The sequence below is a fragment of the Vulpes vulpes genome, chromosome 3 (assembly GCF_048418805.1).
Source record: "Vulpes vulpes isolate BD-2025 chromosome 3, VulVul3, whole genome shotgun sequence".
Classification (NCBI taxonomy): Eukaryota; Metazoa; Chordata; class Mammalia; order Carnivora; family Canidae; genus Vulpes; species Vulpes vulpes.
This window is the reverse complement of record NC_132782.1, coordinates 13,581,860-13,608,838: the sequence shown is the minus strand read 5'-3', so window position 1 is coordinate 13,608,838 and position 26,979 is coordinate 13,581,860. Positions and strand designations below refer to the sequence as shown.

Here is a 26,979-nt window from a genome sequence, read left to right as displayed (position 1 = left end):
TTCCCTTTTAGCTTTTCTTCCAGGAAAAGGGCCAGTTGTAAAAGAAGCTCAAGTCCAAAACTGAATTTCCCAGGTCCCTTTTACAACTTGGATAAAGGCATATGACCTAGTTTCCACCAATCAGATGCCTCTGGGCAAGACACAGATGATGGACTGAGCCACATAAGATGGCAGCTGCTTTCCAGTGATTTGGACTGACTGGAAAACACATGGAGTGACAAAGGTGTCTGGTATTGCTCGAACAGCTGTGATAGAATTTTCATTCTCCAGATGTGACATCATAGGTGTGAATAGAGGCAGTGGAAGCAATGCTGTGCCCCCTAAGACAGCTCCAACGAATTGTCAAGCACTGTTTGGGCTGCACTCTTCACGGCCAAGCTACTCTGGTTGGTTAGTAACCACATGGGGGTGTTGCCTCCCAGAGATTCCATGAGCTACTTAATGCCTTTCCATAAATTTCTTTCTCTTTTGCCTGGTAAAATGGCTTCTGTTTTTGGTAATTAAAAACCCCAAACCATACTATTCTCTCTACTTCTTTAGGTATAAAATGAAATGATGATAATCTAATTTTCAGGTTGGTTGTGAGATACATAGAAAGTGGCATACAAATTTGTTATTATAAATTGCTGGACATTTAAACATTGTTTGAGTGAACTACCTACCACCATAAAACGATGCATCCCTGCTATATTCATCTTGGAAAATGCTATATAGCATTGCCCATGTAAGGAGCAGCCTTTTGAATGAGGATCACATTTGAAAACTCTATTTTCTCTCTTAAAGCTATCTAAAAATGTATGGCATGTGTCTCTTGGTTGGATGTCACATGGCCCTGTTGTTGTGATCTTGCTCAGGACAAGATGCCCTGGATGACAACTGAATATCTCTTTTAGGAAACTCTTGTGTACCTTTTTTCTAGGTGAATTCACTGAAAACCATGCAGCCTTCATTTAAAAATAGGCCACCATAAATACACTCTCAAAAACTGCTGAAAATTCATTTGCTTTTTTTGTGATGTGTTAATTTTACCTATATAATTACACTCGGTATCATACAGGTGCCTACTCCTAAGTCTGAAGACATGCTGACAACTCATTATTCTCTGTTCTTTTTTTCTTTGGAAGGCAGGATTATTATTATTTTTTAAAATTTTCTTTATTTATTTGAGAAAGAGGGAAAGAGAGACTGCACACATGCAGAATGGGGAGGAGCAGAGGGAGAGAGAGAGTCTCAAGCAGAACCCTGCAGAACATGGAGCCCACAAGAGGGCTTGATCTCATGATCCCAACATCATGGGCTAAGCCAAAACCAAGAGCCAGATGCTTAACTGACTGAGCCACCCAGGAGCCCCTGGGAGGGAGGATTACTGAGAAGAACCAGTATGCTTTTGTTTGCATTTACTCATTCATTATATTTGACAATCCCATGATTAAAATTTATAAATGTTACAATAAACAAACTAAAATGCAAATTCACTACCTCTAAGGAGCTTAAAGTTATATTAACTATAATCTATGTGGAAAGAAATAAGGAACAGATAGAGTTACGGTACTATAACTGAAATAGTTCATTTTTGATGTAGATGATTGGGTTACCTTCATGTAAGAAACAAATTTTGACTTGGATCTCAAATTTTAAAAACCGAATAGATAAATCTCACTAGGAGAAAAATTGGTTTTGGGGAAGAGACATTCAATGGTAAGAGAAAAGCATCTGCAAAGAAACAAAGATGTTAAATTGATTTACTTGGGGAATAGGGAGCTGTTTGGTATGGCACGGTGTTGGATTAATGAGAGAATGTAGTTGAAATTAAGTAGGTAGAGGTAGTCGTTGCTCATGAACTCATTTTTTTTTCTCCACCACACTTTCATCATTTCTTCACTTTCAAAATACTTTGACAACTTTACCACTGATCACATTTTGGGTTGATTGTTTATGTCCTATGGAAAGACCCCTCAATCACTAGGCTGGTTTCCTCATTGTGTCTATTTGATAAACTGTAACCTATATAAGGACAAAGATTTTCCCTGACTTTATCACCATTTTTACTACTTTTATTATTATTTCTATCTTTATCACTATGTTTAAGTATAATAGCACGGTGCAGGAGATACTGTACTTGATAAACGAATAACTGTTTGAGTGAATAGTTTCCGGATAGATAGCCATCAACAGTTAATCTGTCATCCAATAAGATGGCATCAACAGGAGAACTTGTTGAGGGCTCTTGAGAGCTGAGATATCATAGATAAGTGGACTGTATTCCAAAGCAAGCATTTATGTGATGTGCTAGAAAGATACATCAAAAGGTGTTGTGTAGTCTGAGTGTAAATCTTCTCTCATGTCTGGCCATTTTTTTTTTTTTTTACTATGCCATTCATGGCAAACCTCTGTCTCTGATTGAATTCCTGAACTCATGACTTTGTTGTAATGATTCTAGATTAAAAATAATTTTTCTGGATAAAATATATATCTGTGAATGACAATAAACACACACACACAAACACACACGTGCAACTAGCCTGGCATTAATAAAAGAGAAATTCAGAAAACATAATAGAGAATCTGAACTTTTCTGGGGTGAATATTTTTAAAAATTTTCCACAAGTTGTCAACTGTCAAATCCTTGAATTACTCTTTCCTGAATGTCTTTCTGAACCAATTTTTTATACATTATCTGGCTTGCTGTTATGGTGGGTCATTTGTGATTACATCCATCTTGTCCAGTTACAGCAGTAACATGTGTAAATTGGATCTCTAAGGAGTGATAAAGTGATGCAAATAGTGCTTTTCACCTTGGGTTACCATAGCCACAGTCATTATTTGCAATAGCTACTGTACTGTGTTCTTCTATGAAATCTCCTAACAAGATGCTTTACCTCATGTCACTTCCAAGCTACTGATAAGAGTTTAAACATCGAAAAGTTTGGAGCCAGCATAACTTCACTGCTAAAAATGCCCTTCCAGGAAATTACCTTCAGAGCTATTATTAGGTTGGTTTTTGTATGCTTTGAGATCTTTACAGTGGCCATATGTTGCCAGATTCAATAGGCAAATATGCATTTTGGGGTAACAGGAAAGGGGCAAAGAATAACCTCTAATAACCAAAGTATTTTCAAGGCATGAAGTGCAATGGTAATAATGATCTCCTTGGTTCCTGGGTATGTGTCAGTCCCAGGAGACTATTAGAGAAGTGCCAATGCTTCTGGGTGCCTGGGGAGCTCTAGGGCACGGCTCTTGAAGCAATTGTCAGAAATCAGGATTATTATTTATCTTCCAGTTGGGTCTGAAAGCTAAACAAACAAGTAAAAGCCCAATAGGAGTAATGTATTCATGTGGTATGAAAGAGGTTTTTCAAAGTACTGCCTCGTCACCAGACTGTATTCCAATATACTTACTGCTTTGGGTTGTGAGATGCTAATGGGCAGAAACACTGGGTTAAATGAAATTTTCACATTAATTTACTGCAGGACTGCTCAGAGCCTTTAATATGATCTATTCCTTTGAGAATCTCAAGACAGACATAAAATGGTTCACTAAACTTTGTTTTTACTAAATGCTTTCTAGCAGCACAGTTCAAGATGCTGTGTGCTATCGGACAGTTAAGACGCTCTGTGACTTCCCTTTTGGGATTGTAAATGACTGTCATCACATTATTGTTACTGCATTTTTTGTTTCTTAAAAAAGAGGTCTAAACAAAGGCAGACTGGTCACAGACTTTTGGTTACTTTATGGGGTGAGCATAATCCTATTAGAGTATCTATTTTAAAAGATTCTTGTAAGCCTAGTATCTTATAACTCTTAATTTTTCTAACTTTTCTCTTTCTAACACTGTATTTTAAGGCCATATTGCTTTTGAGAAAGCTTTTGTTTTACTTGTACAAAAAAGATACATACTCAACACCCTCCCCCAAAAAGGTACATACACAAGACAGAAAATTTAGGGGATCAAAATAAACAAGAAAAGAAAACCCACCCATAATTCTATCAAGCAGACACAAGGACTGTTGACAAATAGATCTTTTCTTTATTCATATCTTATATTTTTTAATTATAAATATAGAATCGTGTTGTAATGACCTTTTCATGTGGGTTTTTTTTTTTAGCATCATCAACAGCTTTGTATGCCATTACCTATCCTCACTTTGCTTTCAATTACTACTGTATTTCATTTATGTAAATCATCCCTCCACTGCCAGATATTTTAGTCTAACAGATTTCCCGTGTTTCCCAATTTTTTTCTGTGAGCATTCTCAGAGACTCCAGGCATGTGAATATTAGAACAGATGACAGTGTTCTTATGTTCTTAACCGAGGTTCCATAAGCCCTGTCCTAGAAACTTCACATGTCTCAATTGTGGTGTCAGGGAACAGAGGCGCCAACAATGATCTGCTGACTGGAGTCCCTGAAACCATACTCATAGTGCTGCTGATAGACATAACTTCCCAACCTGGCTCATTAATCTGCAACTACAACTTATTCCCAGGCTGCTAATATTTCAGAGGAACAATACAAGCAATCAAAACCTGCAATTTATGGGTCAAATCCACAGAACAGTACTAAGTCAACCCTTCTGGCTCTTGGGATGAGAATAGTATAGCATCTGGGGGCTTTTATGAGGGCAGCACGAAACGGCTCCATGTTTTGTTTGAAGTCTTCCAGATTATTTATCCTGAAGCTCATTCTATAATGAATGCTCATATCACTTACACAACACACAGTATCGTCAGCACAATAAGGGCAGTTATTAAGAGGCCGAAATTAGCACAACCTGGTAGTCTGTCTGATGAGCCAACTCCAATCATGATTTCAGCTATCAAGTATTGAGGATACCTATCTGGAGATTGTCCATCAAAATTCTTCTGGGCATTAGGTCAGGTATGACATGAGGGAGCCTGGTGGACTAGATCTCTCTGGTCTAAGGAGAGCTCCACACCATGTTGTAAGGATTGAGATCTTGATTGTCATTCATCCTAGTTGCCCTTACTGTGAAGCATCTTGAAGTAATATTTCATAGAAAGGGAGTCAAATTGGACTAGAAAAACTTTGGCTATCTCTGTCAAATAATTGTGAAAAGCAAAACCAAAACAAAACCAAAAACCAAGAGGCAATTGTATTTTAAAGGAGATATGGCATAATATGGAAACATATTATAGTCATTAAAATGACTTTAATCTATTAGCCTTCCATCTTTATTTATTGTGGTTTACCATATTTTCCCCTCTCTCTGAGATACGCTATTGGCAGCAAATCGAGAATCTCAAAATCTATACTTACTGAAATGATTTGGATTTTTTTTTCTTGTATTTTTGTCTGGGGCATTTTACTTTCCTAATTAGGAACATGGCTTCAGTGGCTACTGGCTAAAAAGCATCCAGGTATTGCTTCTCACCCCCAGTTAGGAAAAAGGGGGAGGCTGGAACAGGCCTTTGAGCCTCATTAGACGGCTGATACATTTCATTTGTACATTTTGCAGAAGCTGCTCAGACAAGTGTGGCAATGCCACTGTGGCCAGGTTTGCTAATTGGGGAATGTGAAAGAATATCCATATAATCTCAATATCTTTGGGGAATTTGCCAAATTGGAGGTTTAATCCCATTGTTTTTCTTGTTTTTCTTATCCTAAAGGCACAGGAAGGCACTATCTCAAATTTCTGGTCTCCCTTCAGATACGAATGTGGCTCACAATGATCAGATGCCATATGTGAATGAACCACAAAAGCCAACCTTCCTTCTGATGGGTGAAGACCTAGAGCCTATCCATACTGAGTTATGAGACTGGATGGAGGAGATGGCTCCAGAGAGGCTTCCTAAAAAACCTTTAAATCTTGAAAAAACCTTTTATTTTGGGATGCCTGGGTAGCTTAGCAGTTGAACATCTGCCTTTGGCTCAGGTCATGCTCCCAGGGTCCTGGGATCAAGTCCCACATCGGGCTCCCCTCAGGGAGCGTGCTTTTCCTTCGGCCTGTTGTCTCTGCCTCTCTCTCTGTGCCTCTCATGAATAAATAAATAAAATCTTAAAATAAAAACATTGTCTTTTAAATATGAGAAATAGCAATGGATCAGGACAGAGGGCAGCTATACTTGTGGTGAGTACAGCATAATGTAGGAACTTGTTGAATCATGTGTTGTACACCTGAAACGAATGTAACACTGTGGAGCCACTTTTTAAAAACATGTTTTTAAAAAAAAGCTATTCGAGGTGGTTTTCAGTATTACACAGGCACGTTTATCAAGTTGTCATTCTCAGTGAAATGTGTGACAGCATGTAAGGCAGTAGCAGTTTCTGTGCTTGCCTGAAAAGGATGTCAGTGTTGATAAGCATGATTGGTGTACAAATGCCGTCACAGCACCTTATAAGGACAATGTCTGTAGAGTGATTAGCCATTTGTAACCAAAGTAAAAGAACTAGTGGAATCCAAAGCTAGAACTTGGGTCTCTGATCCCATTAAGAGACTTGTTATCTTCTGGAAAGAGAACACACTGTGCCTTTTAGACAAGCCAAGGTTAAGCTGATCTTTTTCTCCACCTTCCTATGAGACATGTACACTAAGAAGACAATTATTCAGACAGGGCTGGCTATTTTCTAAAGAAAAATCTAGACTTCGTTTGGGTACCATCGTTTTTGACTTCAAGTTTAGTTTTCTACTGGGGGCATGAATGTTTACACGGAACACAGTGCCATGCACTCAGCCTTCATACAAAGGTACAAAGTGGAGGCTCCTTTTAGTCCGAGTCGATTTAAAGATCCTATGACCCACAAGAATACCATTGCCCTGACCCAGTTCTTTTTTATTTTTGAATTCTGACCTGGGTTAGAGTGCTTCTGAAATGGAGATCAATATACCATATTTTGTTCAGAAAAGTTCTCTTTTTAGTTAATCATTACCACAGAATTAACCCTTCACTGATACAGAAGTCCAACATGGAGCTTGATTTTGTTAAAAATTCTGATTTAATCCTTACTCCTTACAGTTTTTTAAAAAAGATTTTATTTATTTATTTATGAGACACACAGAGAAAGAAGCAGAGACACAGGCAGAGGGAGAAGCAGGCTTGCAGGGACCCAATGTGGGACTTGATCTGGGACACCAGGATCATGCCCTGGGTGGAAGGCAGGTGCTGAACCTCTGAGCCATCCAGGTGTCCTCATCCCTACAGTTTTAAATTCAATGTTGGAAGTAGTCTTAAGAATCATCTACCCCAGGGATCAATCATAGCATTTTGGATACAGATGTTTCTTAGGAGCTATAGGAAGAGACTTTTTAGAATTTCCCTTGGGAGTTTGTACTAGGATCTGATCATATTCACTTAAAGGTATCATTTTTCATGTACAGATCTGCTATTCCTATAATTTCAGCACATATCTTCCAGTGTTACCCTGGGACTTGGTGGGAGACGGTCAAATCAATTTCTTTTATAGTATTTACATGAAGACAGATCAGAACTTTCAGCTTTCCTTTCTCCATATTAAGACATGTCCTTTTCAAAAAAAAAAAAAAAAAAAGACATGTCCTTTTCAATGGTGGCACAAAAAAGTTTATATCCCACATAGTCATTCCATTCATTGTTCCAGTGTCACCTTTCAATGAGCAAATCAGAAAATAGTGACCTTTGGGTATGGTTTTTACCTGACTCATTGGTGCTGACACATCGTCAGGATCTTTCTGAATTTTGTTTAAAGAACTGAATTTCTCTGAGAGCCTCAATGTTTGATCTGCAAGGGTCATTGGTCCTTCTATTTTTGTTTCTGTTAAATTAATTTCCTAGTCTGGGAGTTTTGAGCTCATAACCTCTGCAAGGAGACACAGCCATCTGCCATGTAGCTTAGCCTCTGAGCTGTGGGGCTTAGAGGAAGCTATATTTCAAGGACAAGGAAGCCAAGGAAGGAAAGGGGGACATGCTTATTTTCAGTTTTCACGGACAACAGTGGGAGTGAATCGAAACTCTGGCAGGAGACTGCGTTAGGTGCCAAACTGCGACCGTCATTTGCATAATGTGTAATCTAAGGTGTTGATTCATCTCTGATAGACGGGCATGTTTAGTGAGGGGAGGCAAAATTACACATCGCCCCTCTGCCTGCCCCTTAAGAAACCAATCACATTCCTTCTCTCCATCAACTCCGCAGAGGCAGAGACCTTTCTGCTCCACTGAACTTGCTTCTTGTCTCTACTTAGCAAATTGACTGATGGCACTGGCTCTTCCCCTGCCGCCACCTCTGATGCTGCTAAGTGCAGCTGCTCCCCCCCACTCCCACAAAGGAAAGAAACTGATGATGACGATGGTGACTGGTTGGTTTGGCGTGCGTTTTCTTAACTTCATTTTTGTAAAATTGCATCCCATCCCTTGATAGGACGTACCCTTTGAAGACTGTGGAGGAACATATAGCTTGCAGAGCAGTATGCTATTAAAATTGAACCGCGTTAATGTAATTGCAGAGTCACTTGATTTTAATATGCTGTTTCTTGAAGGTGGCTCTTTGGCACAGAATTTTGGTTTTAGAGACTGGACATATAACTGCATGTTTACGAGAAGCATCGAATGTCTTTTCCAACAAATGGATCCTGTCATTTTAATAAAATCCATAACATTAAGTAGTTAGTGCAATTTTTTCTCCCACTCTTGGTCCTCCCAGAGAATGTACTAAGCAACACCATTCCTATACAGTGGGCACAGCAGCAAAGTTAAGACAGTGTTGTAATTTCTATTTTAAAATACAGTGATCAGAAGGGAGACTCCCACAACTTTGACTTTTGCAATATTGTTTTTTTTAAAGATTTTATTTATTTGTTTGTTTGTTTATTTATTCACAAGAGACACAGAGGCAGAGACATAGGCGGAGGGAGAAGCAGGCTCCCCTTGGGGAGCCCGATGCAGAACTCAATCCCATGACCCTGGGATCGCCACCTGAGCTAAAGGCAGATGCTCAACCACCGAACCACCCAGGCGTCCCTGCAACATTGTCTTAGCTGATATTGTTTAGTACACTCTCTGGGAGGACCAAGTGTAGGACCTTTCTACATTCCTCTTACTATAAACTTTTCTTTTCTTTTTAAAAAACGATTTATTTATTTATTTTAGAAAGAGAGAGTGTGTATGCATGTGTGGTGGGGGTGGAGCAAAGGGTGAGAATCTCATGCATTCTCCCTGCTGCCCATGGAGCCCGAGGCTGGGGCCCAATCCCATGACTCTGTGGTCATGACCCGAGTCCAAATCAAGGGTTGGATGCCTAACCAGCTGAGGCACCCAGGTGCCCCACCATAAACTTTTTCTAAACATTAACATGGATGTTTGTTATAAACATCTTCTGACAACATTCTTTCCAATTCTCAATCATCCTCCTTTTTAGCAATGAAGAAACTGGAGCCTAGAGTACCTAAGAGATTTTTTCCCATTCTTTTTGGTCAAACCACATAAAACTTCCACCACCATGTAGCTTAAAAATAGTTGAACTCAGTTCTGCAGCTTCATATGGCTCAACCCAACAGCTACCGGGGAGATCCAGGATTCAACTGAGTCAGCCAGGGTCAAAGGCGGCCTTCCCTCCACCAACTGTGATGCTGCCTTATTTATTTATATTCTGTGTTGTTACGAGAACATAGCTTTGTATGTATTACATACTCAAAGTATGTGGCTAATAAATATCTATTGTTTGGCTTTTTAAAAAGTGGATTTAGAGGAAGCACCATAGAGCCATGTTTTGTAACCAGTCAGTATACTATTAGATCTCAGTTTTTATTATTTAAATCTGGGTGGTTATAAAGGACTGTCAGGGGCAGCCCTGGTGGCACAGCGGTTTACTGCTGCCTGCAGCCTGGGGTGTGATCCTGGAGACCCGGGATGGAGTCCCACATCAGGCTTCCTGTATGGAGTCCGCTTCTCCCTCTGCCTGTGTCTCTGCCTCTCTCTCTTTGTCTCTATGAATATATACAATCTTTAAAAAAAATTAAGGACTGTCAGATACTCTCTCTTGAATCATTAATTCCTGTACTCTCTACATATGGTACAAGTTTCCTAACATCCAAATAGTGTCCAAAGAGTGATGGGCTCTTCTCTGAACAGGTGAAATCTTGCATCTCTGAACTCTCTTTTTCCTGTGATTTCTCCTGCCAGCAAGGCTTAGCAATTTCACAGCTCTTATGAAATGACTGAGAAAGCACTTAGATAATTTGCCTTCAAAATATCCCTCCCCTTTCTTTCTCACTCTATTAACGTCTCCTTCCACACTTTAATCCCTTTCCCTACAGCACTTTATCTCTTCTAGAGATAATACTCTAATTTTTGGGCCACAGGTGTTTAGCTCAAATCCTTGTATTGACCATTTTAAGAACATATCTGCACATTTTGGAAGAACCCAGGTGTTTTTCATATTGAGTATGTCCAAAAGATATGAATTTTGAGAGCAAATCAATGACTGCACAATTTATAGTGTAATTACATAGTAATTACTCAATTTGCTGGTGAACACTGACTCTTCTCCATGGGTTTTAAACAGATGTCACAGCAGATGCACTTCATTTAAAGGAGAATTTCTATTAACTGCAGCAGTAGTTGGGCTTATTATTGTCAGTAGTGCTGAATTAAATTGGTAAGAGAGGGCACTGCTGAAAACTATTAGGGAATATGACTCAGGAGAAGGACAGGAATTGTCACACACGGGAGTCTTCCCATGAGTAAGTGCATCAAATATAGTGTCAGTTTTTCAAAGGATTGATGAATATTGGGCTTTAGGGTTATGTGACAGTTATCGATAGTAAAAACTGAATTTTGTACAGAATTTTCTAGTGTGCAAGCTTATTTCTACCCACGTTATCTCATTTGATTATCGCTGGAATTCAGGATGTAGGTACGAGTGTCCTGAGGCTCAGAGGTCACCCAGATTCTTACGGGTGTGTGTGTAGTGGAGCCCAAACCCATGCCCAGGCTGCCTGGCTCCCAAGCCACTTCTCTTTTCATCACACCATGCTGCCTCTTCAAGCCAAGAGTCAGTGCAGTCAACAAATCAATTAGGTGGTGCATGTGTCTTTAATCAAATTGACGTCTTGATTTGTTAATTTAAAATCAAAGCAATCGAATCTCTTGTTTGTGAAAATAAAGGTTAAGAAGCGCTTGTTTACTTTTCCTTCAAACCCTTGGTTTTAATGGTATATATTTTCAAACAGCTACAGTTTGAAAACAACTTTTTGTGCAACAAAGGAGACTGCTAGATGTGCACCAGCCTTTTCAACTAAATCCAGGTATATCTAGGAAAATCACTACCGGCAGCATCCTCTTCAGATGTGTAGAACAACGTACCCATATTGATACGGATGGTATAAAACTATGGGTAAGTTGGAAATCAACGAATATACAAACTCCTCAGTTGAAAGAAATCTTGATAGCATTTCACCGAAGGCTGGGAATCACTTGCATATGTTTATGCTCTTCCTTTCTGACCAAAATGTTTATTTATTTGCTTTTAAGTGACTTGAACCCTACTCCACCCCATTCCAGCTTCATATATATCCTCATCCAAATCTGGGCAGTGGTAGGTTTGGCTAAGGGCCTGCCCACTACTGACCCCTGCTCTCTGCTCTGTAAAAAAAGCCTGGCCTTGGTGAGGCTTGTCATTCAGGAGGCTGCTCAAGAGGCAAGGGCTCCAGAGAATTTCCTTTGGCTTAGTCCTTGACGGCATTTCCCTGGGACAAGACTTCCAGGTGGTGATTGATGAGAACAACAGAGAGAAAGGATCTGGTTGTTTGTCAACATGATTCCCACTCAAATGCAGAGCTTGGCTGGAAAAATCTTTTTCTTCATATAAAAAAAAATCATCAGCACTCTCTAGAGATTTCTTTCCCATATCCTCACCTCCCCAAAGACTCTGCAGGCCCTATCTAACCTGTAGCCCTTTCTCCTACCTTTCCCATTTTCTCACCTGAAGGAGCTGGCTGTCCTGCTGTGCTCTCTCCTTGCTCACCCCTCAACCACTCACCTCTTCCTTTCTCCTGCTTGGGATCTCTACCTCCCTTCAGAACACTTACTTCCTATATCTTCTCTTTCTATTTCCTGTTCTCTCTTGCCTTCCTCCCTCAAGGCTGAGGATGGTTCTCCCAGACCCACTCAGTCAATGGATGAGTCTCAGCTGGGGGACTGGTGGCCGTGAGGCTAGTGGAGAAGGAAACAGAGGAGGAGGAAAGGCAGCAAATGAGACTTGAGTAGAGTGGGGATGATGAAGGGGAGGTCAGAGGCCTCTGCAGCCTAAAAGTGAAACTAATCAAGTGGGGCAAGACTTGGCTCTTCTGTTCTGCTCCAACTTTATACATAACACTTTGTATATCTGTTACATTAGAAATCTAATATGAATGTGATATAAATAAATTAATATTAGAAATATTTTAATCAGGGCAGCCCAGGTGGCTCAGCGGTTTAGTGATGCCTTCAGCCCAGGGCGGGATCCTGGGGACCCGGGATCAAGTTCCACGTTGGGCTCCCTGCATGGAGCCTGCTTCTCCCTCTGCCTGTGTCTCTGCCTCTCTCTCTCTCTCACTCTTTCTCTCTCTCTCTCTCTCTCTCTGTGACTATCATAAAAAAAAAAAAAAAAAGGAAAGGTACAAGAAGCCATTTGTGGGATCTCATGTAGATTTTTTCAGTGTAGAAAGATTTGTTGACCATATCATATTATAGGGCATTTTCTAAATAAATGCCTTATTACTTTATGGTTTATGCTAATTCATTTGACCAACATCTATAGAGTACCCCCTACTTTCCTGCTCTGTCCTAGGTGTCAGGGAGCCAAAGATGTGTTACACATGTCACAGCCCAGTGAGAGAGCATGGCGCCTTGCACACAGCTGAATAAATATTTGCTGAAGCGACTGGAAAATATGTCCTTACTTAATCATACTCAGAGAGCTAAGAACAAGCTAGCCTAGGAGGAAAGGGAAGGGAGCAAGTACTCTGGATAGCCACATGTTTGCTGTCTGGAAAAGTCTTTATTGTGCTTTAAGATCTCTCTGTGCTATCTCTCCAGGGCTCAGTAGAATTTACTGAGAATACTTGCCCCCAAATCCCAGGACAGAGCACTGTGAGGTGGCCAACCCTAACCCCAACTCCTGCCCTTAGGACTTCTCTTTTTCACTCTTTTCAACCAAACATTGTATAATGTTCTGGTTTCCATCCTAGTCTGTTCAGTGGCTAAAGCACAGCTCAGGAAGGCCTTTGGTTATAGTGCATCCAAGGCCAGAAACAAACACAGCATCAGAAAAGCAAACTTGGGCAGCTGCCATGCAATGAAGGGAAACTGCCATTCTGTGGCCAGAGAGAGAGCAGGGGCGAGTGTCATTTGCAGAGAGCATGCCTGGCTCCCTGCTCCTCAGCCCTCCACTGTGCACAGCTGGACCTACTTAGCTCCATCTTGTTCATTCCATCTCAGCTCGGTGCCAGTCTAGGCCAGTCCACTTCCCTAAAGGCTCCTAAGGTCACAAGGCAAGTCAACCACAAAGTCCGCACTCAAACCCAGGCTATCTGACTCCCAGGTTCACACTGTAAACCACAATATAAGCTGTATTCCCAGCACCTAGTTCAGAACCTGGGAAATAGTCACTCTGTCTGGTTTTCCTTTTTACTTTCATGTTTTTGTGATGGTTAATTTTACAGGTCAACTTGGCTGGGCCCTGGTGCCCAGATATGTGATCAAACATTATGCTGGCTGTTCCTGTGAGGGTGTTTTAGATGAGATTTACATTTATGCCAGTGGACTTTGGGGAAAGCAGATTTGTCTGTAATGTGGTGGGGGATGGGACGGGGTAGGGCTCCTCCAACTAGATGAAAGCCTGAATAGAACAAAAGGTGCATCTTCCCTGAGCAAGAGGGAGTTCTCCAGCAGACAATTTCAGACTTCATCTGCACTGCCTGCTACTTCTGGTTTTCCGGTAGAATGCCTGGGGATTCCAACTGTAATTCTTTCCTGGGCCTACATCCTGCTGGCCTCCCCTCTTAGATTTCACTCACCAAGCTTATACAGTCCTTAAAATAAAATCCTCTTATATATACACCCCCCTTTTCCTTTCAGTCTAAGTTTTGCCTATTTTTTTTTTCTTGAGGAAGAGAAAGTGGTAGTGGGGGAAGGGCAGAGAGGGAGAGAGGGGATCTTAACCAGGCTCCACGCCCAGTGCAGAGCCCAATGTAGGGCCTAATTTCCCGACCCCGAGATCATGACCTGAGCAGAAATCAAGAGTCAGATGCTTAACCACTGAGGCACCCAGGTACCCCTTGCTTATTTCCTAAGCAAATTTTTCCTGCCCATGGCCTAAGGTGCTAGCCATATGCCAATAACTCTTAAATTTACACTCTAGCTCAGATATACTTATGAAACTCTGGTCCCAAATATCCAACCATATACTTGGCATGTGTTCTTGGATTTCTGAGGAGCATCTGACTGTTGCATGTATAAAGGTAAATTCATCATTTTGCAATCCTGATCCTCTTTCAGGGTTGCCTATCTCTCCCCAATGTTTCCACAACCAGGTGAAAGACCTGGAGCCATTCTGAACAGTGCTCTCTTCTTTATCTCACACCTAATCCATCACCAATTCCTGCCAGTGTCACTGCAGAAACTTCTCCTAGCTTTACTTCCCTCCATCCCCACTACTACTGCCTGACCTCTCTGTGCGTATTCTTAGTTTGGTCCTACAGTCTTTCCAGAGCGCATTCTCTGTTTCCCTTCAATCTTTTTTTTTCTTCATAGCCACAGTGATCTTTCTAAAAGACATAGCTGATCATGTCATTCTATGCTACAACCTGTTTGAAACCATTCAGTGACTTTCTACTGCACTTAGGAAGAGACTTAGATGACTACAACAAGGTGGTTCCCAAGGCTTAAATTATCTCATTCTGCAGTGTTTCCTCCTCGCTCTCTATATTCCTGCTACTCTTACTCTTTTTCAAGTCTTTATTTTTTTAAAAATATTTTATTTCCCGGGTCTCCAGGATCACGCCTTGGGCCAAAGGCAGGCGCCAAACCACTGAGCCACCCAGGGATCCCTCTTTTTCAAGTCTTTAAAAATGCTTCCTCACATCGCTGGTCCTTTGCACACACTGTTTGTATTTTTAAAAATGTGGAACATTATTCCCAGCCTCTCAACTCTCAGGTTAGGAGTCACTGTGAAGAGAAATTGTGTTCCATATACCTTTCCCTCAGTCTGCTCAGATTTTTTGTTATATAATCTTATATTATTTACCTAAACCAATACAAATAATAATAGCTAAGATTTATTGAATGTTTATCAAGTTCAAGTGTCAAGCATCATGCTTGACATTTTATTTAAATATTATGTAATTAAAAAGTACAAAAACTGAGAAGCAAGTAATATTCTTCTTCTTTTCTAAAGATGAAGAACCTGAGAACCTGGGTGGGAAGCTGAGTGCTTCTTCAGTAGTGTGAAGACTTGGTGGGTACTTGGTCTCCCACTGGACTGTGTACTTGGAGTGAGATGAGGCCAGGTCTGTTATTGATCAGCACTGTGAGAAGACTGCATGGCATATAGAATGCATTTCATTCTACACTCTAGTTACCTATGAGATAATTTATGAAAGTCCTTACAGTTGCTTGCAAATGAGAAAATGGCATCCCCAATGGTAGAGATGTTTCAGAGTACCCTCCACTCTTCATTTTGTTGACCATCTGCTCCATTTCTAAATAAGGCAGCTATTTAGTTTAATTTTTCTCACAGTGAAGGATGATTGTCTTTTGTCCCAGTCCTTCTAGGGCTTCTAAAACAGAGGGAGTCACACACACATAGACTCATGCTTACAAACATGCACACACTGTGTTAGGTAAGCCTATATAGCTGCTATAACAAATAAACCCTAAATATCTGAGCCTTATTGATAGTTATTTCTTATTTGTGTAATGACCTAATGGGGGTGTTCCCACTTGGCCAGATAGCTTTCCACCTGGTCATCTAGGAGCCTGGCTCCTCCCATCCTTGAGGGCCCCAGACAGCATCAGGGGAGATTAAGCAGGGAGAAGGCACACCTACTTCCTTAAAATCCTGGTCCCTAAATGAAGCACATCACTTCCATTCATATTCCATTGTGAGAAAGTCACCATGTGGTCATACCCAATTCTAAAGAAGAAAAGGAAATGCTGTATAGTTATATGCCCAGGAAGAAAAGAGAGAAAATATATCTGAGTGAGTCAGCAGCCATCTTCATCCTAGCTCCATCCCCATAATACAAAGCAGAAACATGCTTTAAGATTAGTACAAAGTGCCCTGGCAGATGGGAAGATGAGAGCTTAATATTAATTTTAATTTTAATGGTGAATATCATAAAGACCAGTGGGGAAGAGGATTTTGAGTGGATCTTAAAGGAAAGGTAAGTCCTTAATAGAAAGAGATCCTAATGGTTTTAACTGAGACCAGTGCCAAAAATGGTGATGTGAGAAGCCAGGATAGAATGGGGGTATGAGAGAAATATATGCCTGTGCCTTGGTCTCTGTGTATATAACTCAGAATCAAGTAGAAATTATTTTTTTAAAGATTTTTATTTATTCATAGACACAGAGAGAGAGAGGCAGAGACACAGGCAGAGGGAGAAGCAGGCTCCATGCAGGGAGCCCGATGTGGGACTCGATCCCGGGTCTCCAGGATCACACCCCAGGCTGCAGGCGGCGCCAAACCGCTGCACCAACAGGGCTGCCCAGAAATTATTTTAATAATCTCTTTTTCCTCGTTTTCCTCTACTCCTTCTATAAGTAATTAAATAACAAACAGAATTACCTCCCTCCACCATGAGGATCTTATCCCTAATGTGAAAATATGAAATAATTAGAGGGTGTGCTGTGTAAGAACTTTAATGTAATGGGAAACTTCTATTTTCAAGACTGTGCTAATTATACAGGATGAGGCTGAACAAAGGGAAGATGTACAATTAGCAGAGCACAACTTATTACAACCAGCTCCATTTAGAGGCTCTTCTGAATCTAGATATGTAATAATTGAAGAGTGATGCAGTATATATCTTTTAGAGCACAACTCTGGAGATCATAGAAATGCAAGGCTGGGCTACTTTGGACATGACTGTGGTGATGGTATAGGGAGACTTTCACACTCTAGTCTAAGTAGCAGAGAGGAAAGAGAAGGGTCTTTGGAGGGGAAAAACTCCCATCCCTTCCTTGGTCTTCACTCATTGGCTGGATGATTGTAACCTTTCAAGGCTACTTTCTCATGTATGGGGATAATACTACATATGAAAATACTTAGCACTGAGCCTATTTTAACGACCCTGTTTTTATTTTAGATCCATTTCCCTTCCTTTCTCCTGCTTTTCTTTTTCTTAAGCAGGATTTCATTCACCTCAATAAAAAAATCCTTAAGACTTTAAGAACTGTACAAGAATGACTCTAATATCAGCTGGATGTATTTCCTCTAAATCTACCAAACTTCAATAAAGGCAGTTATAATATCTGGGGCTCTATCTGAGCAGTGTCAAGGATAAAGAAATACCTTAGTTGTCAAATCCCAGGAGGGCTGACTCAGCTCTTCTTTTCTTCCAAAGAAGATAAACTGCATCTCCGGCAATTTGCTTTTTGCTAAGGGGTTTTTGTTTTGTTTTCGAACAAGATCTTCAGTGCAAAAGACAATCTCTCATACATATACATTAAAGGAGCTATGATGAGTCCCATGAAAGTTTGGGCTTTTCCCTAGATTCTGTTGCCAGAATATTAGAAATTGATATGAAAAGCTGAGAGCTTAAAAATCACACAATATTACATATGATTCAATTGCGAAATGCCGTGGGCTTCCCATCCCAGGCCTCAGCTCAGCCATGAATGGCCTATATACTCAAGTGCATCTTCCAACTGACTGAAAAGATAGAGGCCTCAGCTCCTGAGAGGGCATTAGGATTGCATTATCATATCAATAGCCCACATGCAAAGTTCTTGATAAAAAACGATCATAATCCAGAGGCAAGAGATAAACTATGAGAGTTTGATTTGTGTAAACAAATCAAAAGCATTTAAAGTCAGCTACTTAATCTATCTCCAAGCATTGCCAGGAATATAAATATCAGAACGGCTTTAGAGACAGAACAGGCAAGAGTTGAGAGAGTAGAAGGAACTCTAAAGATTATTTGCTACTTCTTCCTGACTTACTCTAATCCAGCCATATTGACCTTCTTTCAATTCTGTGAACTAGCCATGCTCAAAGCCTCTTGTCTTAAAGTCTCTATAAATCATCTTTCTGCCTCTTTAGAAATGCCTCTTGTAATAGTCAGGATTGTCCCCGTTAAGCTATGTTAACAAAAAGCTTCCATATCTCTGTGGCGTAAGAAATTAAAGTTTGTTGTTTGCTCATGCTACATGCTTGCTCATGCTACATGCATGTCCAGTGTGGGCTGGCTGAGGTGGCTTTGTTCTCTGGGGTCACACAAGTCCCAGGTGAAGGGAGCCACCACATCTTGGACCACATCCCTGGTCAGAATGCCACAGGGACAGGGACAGGGAGCTAGAGTAACATTAATTAGATGCTCCAGCATGGAAGAGACACATGCTGTTCCCAAGCACAAGTGATTGGCCAGACCAAACCCCATGACCCCTGGAATCTCCTGGGGAATGAGGCAATGCAATCATGTCACAGGCCTGGAAAGGGGAGGGACTGGGAGCAGCCCTCTAGCCTCCCACACCTGTCCTGACTACCTTCTAAAGTCAGGTCTAGCTCTTCACTGTCTGAGCATTCCTTTTATTTTTCCATAGTGCTTATCACAATTTGCAATTGTATTATTTGCTAATTTCCTGCTATTGTTCTAATCTTTTTCTTCCATTGAACTATAAGGCCCCTCAGAGGAAGGACCACAATGCGGGCTCATTCCATGGAAGAGTTCCCCTACATGGTCACTCTGCCTAGTATATTGAAATACCAGATATATTTGTCCTGAGTTTGGGGAATCCTTATGGTGTTAATGTCACATCTCTTAGTATCCTTTTTGGCTGTGTGCTGGTGCCTCTCACTCTTTATCAGAGGATCCTCTCCCTGCATTAACAGCCGAGGCTAAGGCTAAGACAAACTCCGTATTCCTTCAAATGCTGTTATGAAGCGAACTGGAAAACTATCCATTAAAATCTCATAGAAATCCCCAAAGGTGGTAAACCCCAACACACCCAGTGCCAATTGCTGTAAGTTTTGTAAATAATGAAAAGAAGAAAGGAATTCAGTGAACTGGCATTTTGTTGAATTTGCTTTAGGCAGATGACTTTGCAGGGAATAAGCTTAAAGCTACCCCCCACCCCCACTCACAGTATCTCATGGTCAAACTGAGGCTAGCATTTAGTCTGAAATCTAGTCTGAAATTCAGGCAGTCTGAAATCATGCACAAGGAAACTGTAATTATCATCCCAAAGCACAGAGGTGATGGTGGAAGAGAGAAAAGTATGATTCAAGTCTCCTGGTGCCAGTGTGGGGCTTCTTTCCCTGAGTCACATCCAGGAAGTCTGCAATCATTTCTATAGACTTATTAGCACTCTATTTAGGGCAATAAGCATGGAAAGGAATATTCTGAGTATTTGTCTTGAGTTTATCACTTTAAATAAAAATATTTTAACGATTACTTGTTATTTTGGACACTTTTTATAACTATTCCATCATTTTCTATATAAAAAGACTATTATTTTCAAGCGAAATAAGAAATAATTGAAGCACAATTGCCTGTGGGACAAGGTTATTTCGGCAAAGAAGTTTCAAGAATCAATTAGCTATAGCCTTGGAGAAATGGATTTTTAAATAGGCATTGTCTCAGGTCACCTAAGGCATATATTTAGTTCCCCGATGTTTCGTCTTAAAAGAGGCCACCACTAAAATCAGTCAAAGGTTTTGTAGGCACTTGTAAATATGAATTTTTTTAAAAAGGCCATTCTTTTTTTAGCTTTCATTTTTTTTTCTCCCAGATCATACAGGAACAGGGGTTACTTCATGGCTCATGGCAAGGGTAATCACATGGTAGAGCACATAAACAGAAACGAAAGCCCCAAACCACACTTTTCTCTCTCCTCATTAGTCCTTAGATGTTGATTTCTGCTTTTATAGAATTGCTGGTATTTTCCCCCAGGGATGGACTGCATAACTGAGCAATGCCTTCTCTTACCTGTTGGGCCAAGCCTGCTGTGGACCTCTTCTTAATGCAGGTGCAGGGCGCGAGGCATCGTCTCTGTTCGTCTGATTTGCGGGGAGTTGTGCCAGGAGAAGCTGCTGCTTAGCAAACCGCAGGATCCTGTGTAGATAGCCCGAGGGGAGAAAACTTTAGAAACGATGGAGATTAATCAGCCTCTGAGAAATGCAAACCAAGTTCTGCCCCTTAAAAGCCAAAAGGCTTGTATGTAGGCTCTAAGTACAATACACAGAATGGTGTCTGGGTGAGCACTGAACACAGGTGGATCACATGAGAAAAATATGAATAAATGAACAAAGGGAGGTTTAGAGCTGGTCCTAGGATGGCAGCCCAGACACCTACAAGCCCAGGCGAGTGGCACAGATGAGGGGCAGGCCGGGGGTGGGACAACAGGGAATGGCAGGGCTGTGGAAGGGTTCCGGGGGGGAGGCAGAAGGACTTCAGGGGGCCAGGGACTCAGCTACTTAGTGGCAGAGCTGGGGCTTGTGTGCTCAAGTATCTGACCTTTTGCTCACAACCTTTCACGTTCACGGTGACCCCTGAGACTGGCTGAATCTGAGCAGATCTTTAAATGACACACTGGAGGCCAGTTAGAAGCAGCCTTCAGTTGACCTGAGTCTTGGGTCCCAAGCTTTATATCAAGAGGCATAATTTTCTGTTCTCACCGTTCATGTCCTGGGATGAGGTCTGGGTAAAGCTGGGTGACTAAAATAGAATGGTCCCTCCTAGGAAATCATACTCTGATTGTAGGTGTGTTTGGGGTGGTGTTTAAGCGGTGTGGCCAGATGTGAAGAATGGCAGTGCTAGGGGTATGGGCAGAGGCATGAGGGGGTCCCCCCAATTCACCTGCTGGCTCCTGTTGCTGCTAAAAGGCTGCTCTGTCTACACAAGAGGCAATGTTGTGTGGCGGCTAAGCGTAGGGAATGGGCTGTAATACAGACTCAGCTGCTTACCGTGCCTTAAGCCCTCTAGGTCACATGTATAGAACAGTGATACCACTCCCTGAATCACAGAGGTGTACTGAGGTGTAAATGAATCAATACAGAGAAAATGCCTAGAGTGGTATTTGCACAAGGTAGGTGCTCAGTAAATGTTAGCATCTGTAACACATACGAACATTTCTTGAAGGCCTAACATGCACTAACTTGCCTACATTTATTATCCGTAAGCATCACCACAAGCCCCTTCATCTGATATTATTATCTTCATTTTAATAAAGAGTAAACCATGACCTTGAGAGACAGTCTCTGGTCTAACATCCCCCTGGTAGGTAGCAGAGCCAGTGTTTGGAACTAGGTCTAGCCATTTTTTTAACCCACCTCTCCAGTGCCTTGCCAGGTTCAACTGAAGATACTATGTAGATCTTTGAAGGGAAAGAAAGCCAGCTTTGGTCAAACACCAAAACCTTATTAAAGGAGTCCTAAAGCAACCAATCAAAAGCATTGGAATGCTTGATAAAATCTGCCTTATATAAAAACGTACTGTTTAGAATGGGAGTGTATCACATGGCTGGGAGTAAGACAGGAGAGTGTGTGGTCAATTGTTAGTGTGCATAAACTCTCATGCTTAACTTTAAAATGCTATGCCCTTAACAGATGAATAGTGGTAAACCTGGGGGCACTTGGCTGGTTCAGTCAGTAGAGCATGAGACTCTTGATCTCAGGGTCATGAGTTTGAGCCCCACCTTGGGGGTAGAAATTATATAAATAATAAAAAAAAAAAAAAAAAGAAATTATATAAATAAAACATAAGAAAAATAGTGATAAATCAAATTCCATGGAGGTAGCTCTTAGGAATTAAAACACATAGTGGGTATTGACATTGGGAAAATAACACCTGAAGATTTTACTTTAGCACCTTAAAAAAAATTCCTTATTTGTATAAAATGAATCTTTTTTTTAAATAAAGATTTTATTTATTTATTCATGAGATACACACACACACACACAGAGGCAGAGACACAGGCAGAAGGAGAAGCAGGCCCCATGCAGGAAGCCGACGTGGGACTCGATCCTGGGACTCCAGGATCACGTCTTGGCCCAAAGGAAGGCACTAAACCGCTGAGCCACCCAGGGATCCCCCAAATGAATATTTTCTGTACAGAAAAAGAATGGAATAAAACGTAAGTATTTACTGAAGTATATGAAGTGTTAATATGAAGCATCTTATATAAAACATTAGTGAAGAAAAGGAAGCAAGGAATAAATGAAATGAGCAGTTACTGACGGCTAACATGAGCCAGATCCAATGCCAGGTAACTTTGTATACAATTTAGCATTTACTGAGTGAAAAATGACCAAACCAGGTCCAAAATAGGTGTGGAAAATGTGTATATGGCCAACTCAATTTTCCACGGGCAGATATTTGCATTCATACATCTCAAGTCTTACTGGGATATAACTCTTTATCTTGACCACTTATTCTGTTTAGTTTTTTTTTTTTGGACATACACATAAAATATAAATATAATTAACTTTAGCCAAGCAAGGGCAGAGAGGGAAGCTGTCCATTCAACCAAAATATTAAATTATCATAGGTGCTAGGAAAATATAAATAGGAAACACATAGATGCAAATAGTCTTTAGGATGAATGTAACATTACCCTAAGGGATAAGATCTATTTTCAGCAATAATATAGAAAGTAGGAAAGTACTATACAAGGCAAGATGAAGAATATAAGCCACTTTCTTCCATCTGATTTCTAAAATATAATTTTAGTGTTTAAGTTTAGGCATAGCAACTTTACAGAATTTAAAAAGCATCCACATCCAAATGTTGGTTTTGGAATACAAAACAATATTTCAAAGTCAAATAGAAATGAATTTGTTCATTATCTACTCTTTTGGATAATTGCCATTATTGCTATTTCTCCTTGGGCAGATAATTGAAAATTGACTATACAAATTGTGTTTTTCTGGAGAAATTGCCTAGACTAAAAATTTGTCACTCACCTCTTAATCTAAGTTACAATTTTACCAGGCTTAAAAATATAGCTACGCTAGTATATTATTCTATTATATCTCATTAATATCTTCTCTTTTTTTTAGCTTTAAATGGCAAAAAAGAATTCTGGGGATGCTTGGCTGGCTCAGTGAGTAGAGTGTGCAACTCTCAGTCTCTTGTTCTGTGGACAAGTTGTGAGTTCAAGCCCCACAATGGGTGTGGAGCCTACTTAAAAAAAAAAAATAAAGAAAATTCTGTCCATGCCATTTTTGTCTGAAGAATCACATTTGCTTTGTATGTCTCCACATGAGAGTTAGCTAGCAAGTATTTTATGACAAAATAGGATAAAGTAGGTAGATACTATCTGGATATGGGGCTCTGTCTCCCCAGGTTTGCTGCAGCCCTCTTTGCAGCAATGAAGTGATTTGCACCGTGAATCTCTAATGTCAACATCTGGCCACATGTAATCCTGGTTTTTGCGTGGTCTGTCTGCAACCAAGGACTTGAATAAAGACTGACAGAAGAAAGTTGCCTATTAACTTACCAAGGTAATTTCTGTGAGTTGTTCGGGAACCAGCTGGAGGTAAGAGGTGATCTAATTAGTTAACGAATTTAGGAGACAGAACAGGGTTCTCACTCTCTAAGTTTCAATGATCATGAACTTAATTTTCCATTTCTCTTCTCACAGGCTGGATTTCTGGGAAACAGACCTTGAGACTCTGAGATATCTGTGCAGGAAGTTTAGTGGGGTGTATTCTGGGGACTAACACCCATGCCATGATGAGAAGGGAAGGAAGAAAGGGTGGGAGAGGTTGAGCTGTGATGCAGTCACGAGGAGGCCTGAGCCCACGGTGAGGCAGTGCTGGAGCAGGGATGGTTCCATGTGTGCCACCACCAGCTTGGATTACTGTAACTTCCGCAGGCTAGGTCTTCCCTATTCTACACAGAGTACTATTCTAACCCCAGGATTTCTAGCCCTGCTGCGTTGTCAGTGATCTTTTTTGTTGCCTTTCTGAAAGGGGCAATTGAGCTCCCTTAGAATCAGAACAAACCCTACGAGACACTATTCCCTGATATGACCGCCAGAGCCTAAGTGACAGAGTTGTCAAAGGAGCAAGCACTGACAATGATCCAACATCTGGGATAAAATACTTAGAAAAAACAAAACAAAACAACTGAAATGATTTGGTTTAAAAGTACTTCCATTTCTTTATACGTAAACATGGTCATTCATGCTAATAAAGTAGAATGATAAAAACTGTGGCATGTCTTTGTTTAATGAAGTCATTAAATATTTCTGGAGGCAGTTCAGGATGTGTACCATAAGGTGGGAAAAGACTTTAAGTGTATTAACCAAGCCACACGAAGAATTTCAATTAAAAGCATTCCAGCTTTTTAAAAATGGTTACTTTCTAGGAAAGATGAACTAAGCCAATTTCTGTTCGCAAATACCAACATCATTAGGAAACTCAGAGAGTAGTGTGAGAGACTTCACCATTGGCTGAGGTAGCAGAAAGTTTCAGGGGGACCATTCTGTACAAGGCTGCATATCTATTGAAATTTTTTCTTCTTCTAGAGTCCTTTACCAGAAAAAGATTAGGGAGACACAAGATTTGACAAGCAGAGACAGATTATACAGAAACTCTTCTCAGCTTTGCCCCTATATCCTACACTAAATCTTGTTGCCACAGATTTTGCAAAACACCACTTAGACATCTGATTTAGGAAAGAACAATAGACTTCAAATGGAGGAGAACTTGTCATGATTTTAGTGCATGAGGCTAGAATTTTGAAACTCAATAAGAAAAGTGTGGATGATTCAAAAATTCAGTGATTAAAAAGTGACTCAGTATCGACTATCTCTATTCCATCGTCTATCACACTTCTGTAACAGGCATCAAAGCAGAGAGGAAGTGAGGTTTCCGAAAACCGTTCTTTCACGACATAAAATCACTGGGCACACACTCCATCTTACACATCACAACTTAAGCACAGAGCCTTGTACTTGGTAGGAGCTCAGTCTCTCAATACCTTGATCTTAAAAAAAAAAAAAAAAACCTTGATCTTAGGTGAACTGATAAAATACAGCTATGGCCACACTATGGATTCTAGAATCAGCTTCTTAATTCCTCTCCTGTAATACCTACTGTTTCACTCAACAAAACTACTTTGAGTATTTTCTATTATTATGGTATTCTACTAGGAGCTGGAAATACAAAAGAACTCATATCCTTCTTGAGAAAGATAAAAAAAGTCAGATAACAAAGTATAGTAACAGAGATACTGAAGCATAGAAGATAGATGCTGAACAGCGTGTGGGTGTGTGTGCGCGCGCGTGTGCACGCATAGGCCTTGGTGTGTGATCAAATGCATTTTTCTTTTGATGACGTGTTCAGAATACTGAAAATTAAGAGCAATAGCTCTACTAGTTCTGACTGAAAAATATGAATGCAGTTAATGTTTCTGTTAATCAAACAGGGGATATTGTGAGGATAAAGGAATTTAGCACAGAGCCCCAAATTACATGGCCTGTTTTTTCTGATTTTAAGCTGAAATGCACGTGAGCCAGTCTTTTACCAGTTCAACAATATTTTTATTTTCCTTTTAAGAGCAATTCGCATACTAGGTCTTGGGTATTTAAAGAAGAATAAAGAAAATCCAAGTTTGTCTTCAAAGTCTTATTAAGTAAGAAATTCCAAAATTTGGCACACTATGAGCTTTTCAAAAGTTTGATATAACTTCATGATACTTTTCAGGAATCTCAAATGTCCTAGTGTATGTTTACTTTAAAAAGTTTAGCCTGTATAGATGAGTTGCTTCACAAATGATTCTGGTACAACATGAATTTACCTTTAAAAGAAGCAAACTGAGAAGAACGGAATAGATCCTTGTTTAAGTTTGGCTGTCAAACCTTTTAGCTACAGTGTTTTTCTCTGCCTTTATGGATGCCAAAGCTGATTCTGAAAATTAAGACCATTCCAAAGTTTACCCGCAAAGAAATTCTGCACAGCTTGCATACTGACTGAGTCAACTACTGCCTTGCTGGAGTTTTTCAGGTCATGCTCCACATATCTTGCAAATACTGTTATAATAAATCATGCCATGTAAGCTCATGGAATTTGAACATGATTGCTGGTTTTGAACATGACTGATTTGAACATGACTGCCTGCAGCCAGTTAGTTCCAGTGCGAACTGAGTGTGACCCATCTGTGGGTAGTTGCTTTGCTTTTTTCTTCTTTTTCTAGAGGCATTTTATTCTAGATCAGTCTTTTTAGGAATGGATATGGAATCTGTCACTAGAGATAATGGTTGAAAGAATAGGCCAGTTTCTGCACAAATACATCACCACTATTAAAAAAAAAACAGCAAACAAAACCAACAGTCTAAAATGCATGTTCTATAGACAATCAAAGCAGCAACAGCACCTCTTAATTCAAAGGGTAGCATCTTGACTTGACATGTCGGTGCAAAGTGATCTTCCTCCTGATTTAAGAGGTTCCCGACCATACCCAGGCACATGTAGTGCAGATGCCAGCAACCATATTGACCAGAGAGAGTCATGACAGAGAACCTATGGCAGCTTCTGCAGAGGGTGGGGACTTACAGAGAGGTCACTTTTGCTCTTAATGGATCATCCTGAATGGAGATTTCTATATTCTTTTTTTTTTTTTTAACTTTTTAACTTTTCATCTTTTTTTTAAATAATACATTTATTTTTTTATTGGTGTTCAATTTGCCAACATACAGAATAACACCCAGTGCTCATCCCGTCAAGTGCCCCCCTCAGTGCCCGTCACCCATTCACCCCCACCCCCCGCTCTCCTCCCCCCCCTTCCATCACCCCTAGTTCATTTCCCAGAGTTAGCAGTCTTTATGTTCTGTCTCCCTTTCT

At 40.4% G+C, this 26,979-nt stretch overlaps 1 protein-coding gene across 2 annotated transcripts in view; it reads right to left on the bottom strand.

Annotated features, from left to right (window-relative positions):
• B3GALT1 (beta-1,3-galactosyltransferase 1) overlaps nucleotides 1-26,979 on the bottom strand; it is a 504,607-nt gene that overhangs the window by 17,957 nt on the left and 459,671 nt on the right. For both annotated transcript variants that reach the window (XM_072751846.1, XM_072751847.1), the window contains exon 3: nucleotides 20,120-20,245. The gene's annotated coding sequence lies outside the window, so the exon portion shown is untranslated. The remainder of the gene's footprint in view (nucleotides 1-20,119; nucleotides 20,246-26,979) is intronic.